The sequence below is a fragment of the Condylura cristata genome, unplaced genomic scaffold (genome assembly GCF_000260355.1).
Source record: "Condylura cristata isolate star-nosed mole 26May11 unplaced genomic scaffold, ConCri1.0 scaffold00055, whole genome shotgun sequence".
NCBI classification, from domain to species: Eukaryota; Metazoa; Chordata; class Mammalia; order Eulipotyphla; family Talpidae; genus Condylura; species Condylura cristata.
In genome coordinates this window covers 589,852-601,649 of record NW_004567156.1, presented here as the reverse complement: position 1 = coordinate 601,649, position 11,798 = coordinate 589,852, and positions in this window count along the sequence as shown.

Below are 11,798 nucleotides of genomic sequence, written 5' to 3'. Positions count from 1 at the left end.
CAGTCAGCACCTCCAGCCCCTCAGCTCAGCCCAGAATGTATGAAAGCCCAGTGCTCTGAAAGCGCATGTTGTTTTTTGGAAAATCTGGAGCTCAGATCTGAATTATTTTCTGCTGTATCCTAAGAACCAGAGGGACAGTGTCAGAGGAAAGGTGGTGGTGTCCACTCAGGCCCTCCCTCACAGCCTGGCCCAGGGACAGTCCCCGAGATACACTGCTGAGGGGAGCAGGAGGTGAGACAGGAGGCCTACTGGGCCATGTGGGTCAGCTCCCTGGCTGGGGACATTGACCTCCTGCTGCAGTGGCTGTGGGCAGCTTCATAGTGCTGAGACGTTAACCCCTGCACTACCAGGGAGGTCCCACTCTAGTGGTTCTTAAATAATTTGTTTATTTCTATATATTTTACATCATTAGTCATTTTTATACAGTTTGATTTCTTCTCTCAGGTGTAGTTCAAAGTATTCCCACCACCGCTCCCCCGTACACCATCACCACCGTCCCCTGTGCTCTGCCCACCCTTGTTTTGATCCCTCCCCATCCTCCTCCCCTGAAAAATATCTCTGATTTATACTTCAATATCCAATTTTAGTTTTGTTGTTGTGTTTCTCCTGGTCCCTTATTTAGTCCCCTTATTATATTCCTCCTATAAGTGAAACCATCCACTATTTTTCTTTTTCCTTCTGCCTGATTTCACTGAACATGATCTCTTTCAGTTTCATCCATATTGCTGTGAATAGCATAAATTTATCTTTTTTTGGTTGCTGTATTGTTTTCCATAGTGAATCTAGACCACATCTTCTGATCCATTCATCTATTTTTGGGCATTTCGTTTTGTCAAATCTTACCAATTGTAAGTAGTGCTGCAAGAAACACAGGGGTGCAGGTAGACTCACCAAATGAAGGAGCACCAAAATATATGACAATTATTACCAGCTCTGAAAATAGACATTAGAAAAAAATGTTAGGAGACTTCAGCACCCCGCTCTCACCAATGGACAGATCAAAGAGACAAAAATAAACGAAGACACTAGAGCCCTAAAAAAATACCGAGACCTCAGGGGCTTAACACACACCTATAGGACACGGCGCCCACAAAAATCCTAATACATATTTTTCTCAAGTACACATTGGATCGTTCTCTAGAATTGACCACATATTGGGGCACAAGACAACAGATACATTAAGATCAAAAATCATTCCAGCTATCTTCTCTGGTCATAAATGCACCAAGCTAGAAATAAACCATAAAAGAAATCAGGGCCCTCCCTCTCCATGGAGCGTAGAACCCACACTCCTGGAGACCTCTGGGTTACAGAGGAGATCACAAAGAAATTGAAAAATACCTTGAGTCAAATGACAATGAGGACACACTTCCAGGATGTATGTGACACCCTAATGGTTTTTTACTGGCCCACAGGGCCTTGGTAATTTTCAAGCCCTGGTGATTATCTTTAATAAGACAATATTTGTTCTAAGTTTACATTAATAAGTAATAATCAGGTTTTTTTTTTGTTTGGCTTTAAATGGAGACAGAGATGTCCATTAGTTTCCCAAAGTCCTTGTGTTCACTTGGTCTCACTGAGGACAAAGGCAGCTTCCCCGTCAACTGCTGAGTTCTCCCTTCAGTGTCCAGCATTTCACCTCCTGCCTCAGCTGTGGCATAAGAACTGACACTTGTCCTTCCCCCTTAGGCCAAGATTTCTCTGTTCTCTAGTCTTCAAGCTGGCCAGGTGCAGTTCAGAAGAAGGTGAGGACACAGTCCAGGTGTGCGTGGGCATGGGAGGCTCATTTCCCACCTGGAAAGGAAGGGCAGGAAAAGCACCCCCTTCATGTCATCTCTGACCTATAGCCAAAAGGCACCACAGTCCCAAGGCATCTTGGGACTGTGTGGGAAGGGAGTGGGAGGGGAGAGGCCCGTGGATGAGTCGCCCCCATCTGAGCCCAACAGACCCTTGTCCTGCCCTGCTCCTCCCCGTGGGTCTGAGTGTGCAGGTGTCGCCTGCCTGGGGGACGGTCTCCCAGGCTGTAATGAGGAGGAGGCCTGTCCTGCTCTCAGGGGTGTCTGTGGGGCTGACTGGAGGGCAAGAGATACCAAGGGGGTCAAGGGGCCCTCCTGAGGGGACAGAAAACCTGTGAGGACAGACTCAGGGGCCAGCCAGGACCAGGATACTGTTAAGAGTTATGTTCCATGTGGGGTGTGGGGAGAGGTGGGTGGGGCTCAGGATTGTGACAGATTTAAGAGTCACGGATTATTGAAGCAAAACCATGAGTCAGGGACGTGGACAGAGACCCCCCTGTCCAGTGTGAAGATCTGGGTCCTGGGCAGGAGGGTTAAGGGAAGCCTCTCCTCAAGTCCCAAGAGAATGAATCTGGAGACAAAGTAAACTCATTTGTTTTTCTAGAAGTTGCAGTAAGGTCTCACACCACAGACCACAGAGGAAATGACTTAGAAGGACTCCTCCGGCTCACCCAGTGCACACGGGGAGTTTGTGGACATTTGAGCCACAAAGAGCTAGACACCTGTTTACATCACAGTGTCAGTGAGAATCATCCTCAGATTTTAACACTGTCCTCTGCTTAGGCCCAGGGAGGCAAATTGCCCAAAACAAGATGGACACAACCTGAACACCTTTGAAGATCATTTCAACTAAAACCTAAGAAATGTTTTGACTGTCCCACCACTTAACAAAGTAAAGTTATGTAGTTTGCATGCTGTTATGTGAAATGATTTTCATTTTTATGTCTTCAGAAAATCTAAGAAAATTTGGTGGTCGATTTGAAGTTGAAGGGTATAAGGTTTCTGGCCTGTGTGTTTTCTGTTAATAACTTGTTATATAATGTTAAAGTAGGCTCATATAAAGGGACTGATATTATTTGGGTGATGGCATAAAGGTTTATTATAAAGTGAAATAATTATTTCCTTCTCTTTGTCTTTTAAAAGGTTAATTTTTTATGTATGTATGCATTCAAGAACTGTGGTGTAGGCTAGAGGAGTGGAGAGCCAGAGAAATCACCAGAGACAGAGTGGGGAGCAAAACAGGCATATCTGCTGAAATACATTGCTGAAGGGAGCAGCGAATGAGACAGGAGAGGTCTGCTGAGCCATCGAACTCATGCAGCACCGGCTGGTGATAGCTTCATAGTTCACCAGTGAGGCCCTATTCCCTTTTTTCATCTATGTTCACAGTCGTTTTTCCAGAAGAAATGTCCATTTCTTGCTCTAATCAATTTGCTCAGACATTGCCTGTAAATACAAGTTAGTTGAATAAAACTGATAATAACAATATTAACCATAGATATACATGGTCACATATGTCTGTGAAGATGTGAAAATAGCCCAGTTGCTGCTTATAACTGACTAACAGTTTTGAGCATAGTTGTAAAATCAAAGTTATCAGAATAAATGTAATACTAAACCATGAAGAGGAACCAGGCGTGGGCTCTGCCCCAAGGAGAGTGTGGTCACAGGACGTGCTGAGAAGGGAAGGGCCAGGGGGCTGCAGACTGGACTGTGATGGTTACTCAAAAGGAAGGAAGCTAGATAAATTATATTACTAAAAGAAACATCAGGGGCTCTCCCTGGTGGTGCAATGGGTTAAAGCACGACATTATGAAGCTCTCCAAAGCCACTGCAGCACGAGTTCAATCCTGGCCAGGGAGCTGACCCTCATGGCATGGCAGACCTCTCCTGACCCACCCGCTGCTCCCCTCAGCAGTGTATTTCAGTCCATCTGCCTGTTCTACTCCCCACTCTGTCTCTGTTGAATCCTCTCACCCCCCACACCTCTGACCTGTACCCCAGTTCTGTAAGCATAAATAAATATTTTTTTAAAAAGAGAGAGACATCATTAAATTATTTAAATGTCATTGTTTCCAAGAGAAGGAAATAATAATATATCATAATGTTCTTGACCAGGGTTAGAACTCCTCTAATTGTGTACTTAAGATGTGTGCATTTCTTCAGACAGTTTTTCTCCAAAAAAAAAAAAAATCAACCCAATTTGAACTCTAGCTCTAAATTGGTATGCTCAAGTGTTGAGATTCAGTATGTACTAACATGTGTAACTCTGAATGCATCAGAAAAATAAGGTGGATCGATAGAGATGGATGTGTGGATGCAGATCAGGGACGAAGCAAATGTGGGTGCCAAGCTGGACATGGCTGTGTGCTCTGCTCTGTTACTTCAGCTCTTCTGTGGGCTTGGAAATGGTCATGAAATATCACAGACCGAGGGTTAGGGTTAGGGTTAACAAAAAGAAGACCACAGACTGAGCAGTGATTGTGGCCACACTCTGGGGCAGGTCACAGCCTCCAGCCTGTGCTTCAAAGCCCTCAGTGCTCCATTTCTCTGAGCATCCTGGTAGATGAGACCATCTCTAAGCTGTTCCCTGAGCCTGGGAGCCTGGCAGGAATCTTGGCTCTGTCTGCAGTTTCAGTGTCTCCTCAGTGTCAGCTACCAACATGCTCACTGTCTGCTTCTGGGAGGTTCTGCAGCAGCTGTGCTCTGGATGTGGCCTGGTCCAACACCTGCACCGATGGAGATGTGTCCTGTTATAGTTTTAATGTCCTTCTTGACCAGGAACATCTGTTCTTTCAGAAAAAGTTGCCTCCTGTATCAGGACTGGGGCACCACAGAGCATGTGGGGCATGTTCTGAAGGGCTTGGTGACCTGCTTCCTTTTTGTGCTTGAGTTCTTGGGTGAACAGCCAAACTCCCCAAACCCCACCCCATCCACTCACCCAGGCCTTGTCACTTCTGGCAGCTTTCTAGCGCCCCCTGGAGGCCGCCCTGCTCTCTACTCTTCACTTGAAGTGGTCAGACCAAATCTTGGAGAAGTCCATGCTGGCAAGTCCCAGGCCTTATGAGTTGGTTCTGGAAGGCAAGGAGGTCTTGGAGGTGGCCCACTGGATAACAGCACAAGCATTTGCCCCCTGAGCCCCTCTGGAAGGTTGTTGAGTTACATCCCAGGGTCCAGGGTTTGCACTGTTATGACCCTGTGAAAGCCAGTCACAGCTGAGCAGTGCCAGAGGCCAGCTCCAGAAGTTGGTGTGACAGAGTTTTCCCGCAGGAAACGATGGCCTGGGTGAAGATGAGTGAGGGGATACAAACACTCTTTCAGCTGCAGGTATCTCCTGGGGATTGTCTCAGAGGGACTTTATTTATACATTACAAGCAAGTGGTGGGGTTACATCAGCATATGCATTCAGCAGAAAGATAACAACCATGCCTTTTTCTTAAGAACAGCTTGGGGGCTTTTTGACCTCCAGCCAAGATTGTAACATTTATCATTTTTAAAGATTTATTTATTTATTCATATAGAACTGGGGTACAGGCCAGAGATGCGGAGGGCGAGAGGATTCACCAGAGACAGAGTGGGGAGCAGAACAGGCAGATCGACGAAGTACACTGCTGAGGGGAGCAGCGGGCGGGTCAGGAGAGGTCAGCCTTGCCATGTGGTAACCTCCAGGGCAGGCGGGAATCGAACTAATGCAGAAGTGGCTTAAGCATCTTAGTGCTGTGCTTTAACCCGCTGCGCTACCAGCGAGTGCCCATTTATCATTTTTTTTTTAAAGATTTTTTATTTATTTGTGCATACAGAACTGGGGTACAGGCCAGAGGCTCAGGGGCGGTGAGAGGCTTCACCAGAGACAGAGTGGGGAACAGAAGAGGCAGATCGACGAAGTACACTGCTGAGAGGAGCAGCGGGCGGGTCAGGAGAGGTCTGCCACACCATGTGGTCACCTCCGGGGCAGGCGGGAATTGAACTCATGCGGAAGCGGCTTTAGATTCTCAGTGCAGTGCTTTAACCCGCTGCGCCACCAGGGAGGGCCCCCATTTATCATTTTTAAAAACACACACACAGTTGATAAACAAGGTGTCCTCATTTCAGTCATTCTCTTTACAGCTGAACAATCAATCTATTAATGTTAAAACAGATATATAAATTCAAAAAAAATTTAAGACTAACATTTCTATATTTACCATAGTGAAAGATTAAGCTAAAAGAAAGCCCCCTTTATCCTTAGTTACTATTTAATGGCCCTCATTCTCATCAAAGCATCCTACATGTGAAAAGAATGAAGTGAGGCCATGGAGGAAAAGAGTAGAAAAGTTTACTTTACTCACAAATCTATCACTAGAAGAGAGATAGTGGAGTTCCTCATTAAAAGCAGAACAACAAAGACTTAAGCTTTCTGGCTCTCAATTTCCCAGAGCCTAATTTAGTGCTTAGTCTGGAAGACAGTGGGATGATGGGATTTGGGTTATTGATTCCAGTCAGGAAGAAAGCTCTGGTTATTTTTATAACATGTTATTCGTACTCCTTGTTTTACAATATTGACTTTGCTATCACAGCCAATTACTTTTATTAGAACAGCCAATTATAAAGTCACCTTTGACTTCATCAGATTCATTCGAATGAAAACGTTGTTACAATTATAGGAGTGGCCAAAACAAAATAAAGGGGTCCAGCAGGAGCCAGGTTTGGGGTCCCCTCACTTTCTAGGAATGCGTCCCCACATACTTGGATCTTGTCAGACAGCATGAGTTAACTGGCTTGCACCAGAGCAGTGAGTAACCAGGAAACTTTCCCTTCTTGGAATGATTTTTATTGGCCCTGAGGTTATAATTATCTTGGGCGCACCCCCCCCACCCCAGTTCAGTTCCTATTGTGTTCATTCTCAATCCCCTCAAACCCTCCCTGTTACAGGGCAACTCCGCTATGAAACGGGTTGCATGATTGTGGGTTCTCACCCATATGCAAAAACAGAGTCTGACATCAGTAGTAAAGAATTATTAACACTATTTGTCATACTGTTACAGGACAGGGAGAGAGGGGCACCCCTGAACCCCCAAACCTGTCTGCTCCAAATAGTTTCTGCCATCCGTTGCATCAAGACAAAAACATATAAAACTTTAATGAAAAGGGACTTTAATACAGTGAATATACAATACAGAAGACAAAGAATATAATGTCTAAATCAAACACCTGAAGTTACCCATCCACTCGTGGGCAAAAGTCAGCCCAAAAGAGATTGGCCCAAAGCAAGGCCTGAAAGCCCGCCACAAGCCCTTCTGGCTAGGACCCATAGAAAAGGATCAGAAATGGCCGGACAAGTCTGGGAGGAAAAGAACAAAATCAAAATCAATATAAATTCTGCCATAGTCACCTCCCTGCAGGTATGTCACCCACATTTGCCTTAACTAGTCCAGGGTCAAGACACAAGCACGGTTTCTTCATCACATGCTTGCTGCTCCATGTGGCTTCCTCTGGTCTCCTTCTGGCTCTCCATCCTGCTTCCTTCTTCTCTTCATATTCCTTCCTTCCCCTTTTTCTCTGTTCAGCTCCACCCTCCTTCTGGGTGGAACAGAGAACCTGGAGCTTTCCCTTTTCCTGGGGACCACCCTGTTACAATACTGTGTTGGTATCTCCAGCTGGGAAAGAAAATGCAAACACAAGTTAGCTCTGCAAAGGAAAAATTGCTACATTACTGCAGATTCCAGCCAGTCTAAACAAGAAAACTTTCTTTGATTCAAAACATAATGAAAGAAATAAAATAAAATCAGTCCAAGAAGGAAGTGTCCTGGCTACTCACTGTGACTGGCTCTCACAGGGTCATAACAATGCAACCCCAGGCCCTGGGATGTACCCCAACAACCTGCCAGAAGGTCTCAGGAGCCAAATGCCTGTGCTGTTATCAGATTTTTTTTTTCTAACAAAGTTTAGTAAACATCAGGTTTATCTCCAACAGTCTCTTCAGTCCTTTGTAGGAAATTTTTACTGTCAAAATTCCATCAAATGGAATCTGTTGAGGTCTTATATTCCTTATTTCTCCTAATCATTTTCTGTAGCTATTAAGCCACTGGAGTATACACTAATGCAGGACAACAATCAACATTGATAATTTATATACATATCAAGTACTGAAAGCTTTTGTGCACGTTTCAGAAAACCAGTGTTAGCATTTCTGTACATGCTGAAGTTTTACCTTTTCCCAAGTGACAATGCTTCCCTTCTGGTATCACTCTACCAGGTAAACCAAGTAGGACTGTTATACCCAGATTTTGAGTTTCCCAAGATCACCAAGGAGCGATTCCGATGCAAAGCACATGAAGTTCTTTATTGCAGGCTCGAGCCTGGGCTCTCAACATGCAGTGACTCAGCAGCAGAAGTTGAGAGCCCCAAGCTCAGGGAAGGCAGAGTTTTTATTACAGAAGAGGGGAGTTTCAGCCCAGCAGAGGGGAGTTTTAGCTCCGCAGTACATTGGTTGGTGGACATTGAATAAAGTTATCTTGTCTTAATCCGGTTGGTCTATGCATGTAAGATGTGACCCTCTCTACTAGGCCCGCATACGTTAGGACACCTGGCGTTTTCCTGATAAGTTCTGGTTACTTGCCTACTTGCTAATTGGCTGTTGCTATGGGATGAGCACGATTAGGACATTTACAGTTAAACTTGGTCTTGGCACCTTGTTGAAACTTAGGCCTGGCTGATTCAAAAGCATTTTGAAGCCTGTCATGGTGTCCGTTTGGTCTTTCAGGACAAGTCCATGTAATGCCTTTCCCCAAAAACGGAGAAACTTCAGTGTCCATAGGCACCATCTATGCCAGTTTTACAACCTCTAGAGACCAAGACCAGACACAGGAAAGGACATGCAGACACACAACACACAGATATGGAGAGCTCTTCAGTCCTCACTTATCACGCGTGGACTATCCCACACTGCTGCAGTTTCACCCTTCAGAGGCCAAAATAAGAAAAACAACCTCAAAGTTAAAAAAAAAAAAAAAAGCAGCACTCTCTCCCTGGTGGCGAACCGGTTAGAGCACCATGCTGTGAATCTCTCTGAAGCCACTGCAGCACAAGTTTGATTCCCGGCCAGAGAGGGGACCCACATGGCCCTGCAGACCTTACCTGTCTCACCCACTGCTCCCCTCAGAAGTGTACTTTGTCAGTCTGTCTGTTCTGCTCCCCAGTCTATCTCTGGTGAATCCTCTCACCCACCACACACACCTCTGACCTGTACCCCAGTTCTATAAGCATATACATATGTATATATATTAAAGAAAAAAACAGAAGTTACAAGGAAATAGCAAAATCAGACTGAAGGACTTTCTGTGAAAAAAAAAAAAGTATTTCCAGCATAATTGCATGATTCTATATGTTATCTCATATGTCTTAAACTCTGAAAGGAAAAAGATTGGTGAGAGCGTGTTTGTCATCTTGGGGTTTCTTCAGAAAGTGAATCCTGGGGTACCCCACTATCGTAGTTGGAAAAGAAGTTAGTAGCATTTAAGTTTCTCTTTTTTTCATAAATAAGTCTCAGCTCTTCCATGGGTTTGAAAGAACAATGGTTTTTTTCCTCTGGGTAAGCTCCTTCTGGGGCTTTTTCAGATCTTCTGGAGCCCCGGGGTCCCTCTATTCCGCATCTGAACTTCTCTGTGTACGATCCTTTGTCTCTTTGGTAGTTGGCTCTTGATTTCTCCTGCTCTGCCCTTATTCCACATCTACAACTGAGCCTCTGCTCTGAGCCATCATTTGTTTGGGTGTCTGGATTTAAATCCGTGTGAATGGCACATGTCTGGATAATCCGTTCAAGGAACTCTGATGGATCCTCATTAGCTCTTTGCTCAAGCAACAGCAAGCTCTCTCCTGGGTTCTGGATCCCGAGCTCCGTCTGTGTTCCCTCCTGTGACCCTGCGTCAATCATCATGTTGTAGTGTCATCAGGCTTTCCTGCCTCCTGTCATCATTTTGTCTCCTGTCACCTGTAATATGGGACAATTGTACTTCTAATGTCCCTCTTTCCTGCAGTAAGCACGATGAGTTCTCCCTAGGGGTTCACATGCTGCCAGGTTCCCGCCTTCTGGGTCCTCTCACCATTCTGTTGCTGTTTCCCTGAAGCCCTGCCCTGTGCTCCCTCTATACAAAAACAGTCGCAGGCTTAGCTCTCCTTTCCTCTGATATTATAAACCCTGAATGCCAAGTTACTCCGTGACACCACCCACCTTTGCTAACTTTCTCCTGATGTCTGGGCACTGTGAGCAGTGAACGGCATAGTGATCAGCATTTTCTGGGGCATCTGAGTTTATATCCGTGTGAGTGGTATATGTCTGGATAATACGTTCAAGAAACTCTGATGTTCTTGAGTTGATGTTCAAGCTGCAGAATTTTATTGAAATTCCTTTGTTTGAAAATCCCCTGCTGCAGCCCTACCAATAAACACTTTCTACTGAGCTCTGTTCTCCCATGGTTGGGGTCCCAGTTGGGATCTCCCACTGGGACAGCCACCTCTGGTTCTGGGGGTTCTGCATCCTGTTGGTGGCGATGATTGGTTTCCTCCCTGGCTTTCCTGAAAACCCTCCTCTGCTCAGCCAAGGTCAGTAAAGTTTGTAATGTTGACTGGATGTCTGCCCAGCTGGGGCGGTGGGAGAGGAAGATAGAGGCAACCAAGTTTGCCATCCTCTCAGGATCCGCCTGTAAGGAGCGACCGAGCCCCCCAGTTCATGAGATCTGCAGGGCTGAAGGGTGGAGCCACCAGAAGACCCCAGCAGGTGTCCGTGTGCATTTAAACCACCCACCGGCATTTGTCCGCTTCAAGCAACTCTTTCTGCCCAAGTGGGAGCTCGGTCTGGTGTGGGAAGGAGAAGCCATGCTGGCTTCTTCCCCAGAGGGCGCTGGGGGCTGTGCAGCCTCGGGAGTCCGCGCGGGAGGGCCCTGTCCTGCAGAGAAGGATTCTGTCCTGCTGGGTTTCAGGTGCTCAGTGAGGATCAGCCCCCTCTTCCAGCGCTGCCCCTGCAGCCCTCAGGGGCTGCACCCCTTCTCTGTGCCGTGAGTGGGGCCTCCACCCTGTCCTGGCCCCACAGACGCTTACAGGCTGACTCACAAGCAGAAGGATCTCGTCCCTCACTCTCCATGGCTGAATTCAGAGCCTGTGTTTCCTGCTGCTCATTCTCAGCTGGTGGAGCAGAACATCCACCCGTAACAGGACCAAGAATGTAGCAAATGACACTGACACACATCACCACAACGACACCCAAGGGCACAGGTTGTAAAGTGGGGAATAAAGGGATCAGGAGGCTCTGTGCAGTTAAAGGATGTGGGGTCAGGCCACATTTCTAACAAGTAGGAACTTTATTGCGCTCCCAGGTGAGGTCACAGACCCCAAAGACAGAGTAGAGGTCAGTGCACCCTCTGGGGTGTACAAGGAAGCTTTATAGGGTAGGGAGCTGCTTTGCTTTGCTTTTCTCCAAGACAATCATTGACACATATCTTACACCAGCCACGCAGAGTTGATTCCTGGAAAGCAGACCGCTCGCAGACTTTAGGGGGCTCAAGGTTAGGAGGCTCCAGCATGTGGATAGCAATAGCCCCAGATTTCCACCACAGCCTTGCCCAGGTGCCTCGACCTTACAGGGACGGTTTGTGAACCACCGATGGGTGTGTGTAGAAGGAAAATTTTATGTCCCACACCAGGGTTTACCAAACTATTTATATTTGTAGAACTGGTGGTAATACTTAAAGGAAGAAGAGCACTGAAACCCAAGGCTGGAGAGAGCTGAGAGACCTAAAGCAGGGGTAAAGCTGCTTACATGTATGATTGAGGCCGTCTTTGGTACAAAATACATGCACCAGAGAGAGACTTATAACAATACTCAACTGCACACACAGAAAGTTTAGTAAATGGTTCATTTACAAAATGGCTGCTGAGAGCCTGTGACAGCCAAGAGCCAAAAAGAGCAGGAGGAATAGGAGGAGCAGGAGGAGCAGGAGGAGCAGGAGGGGCAGGAGGGGCAGGAAG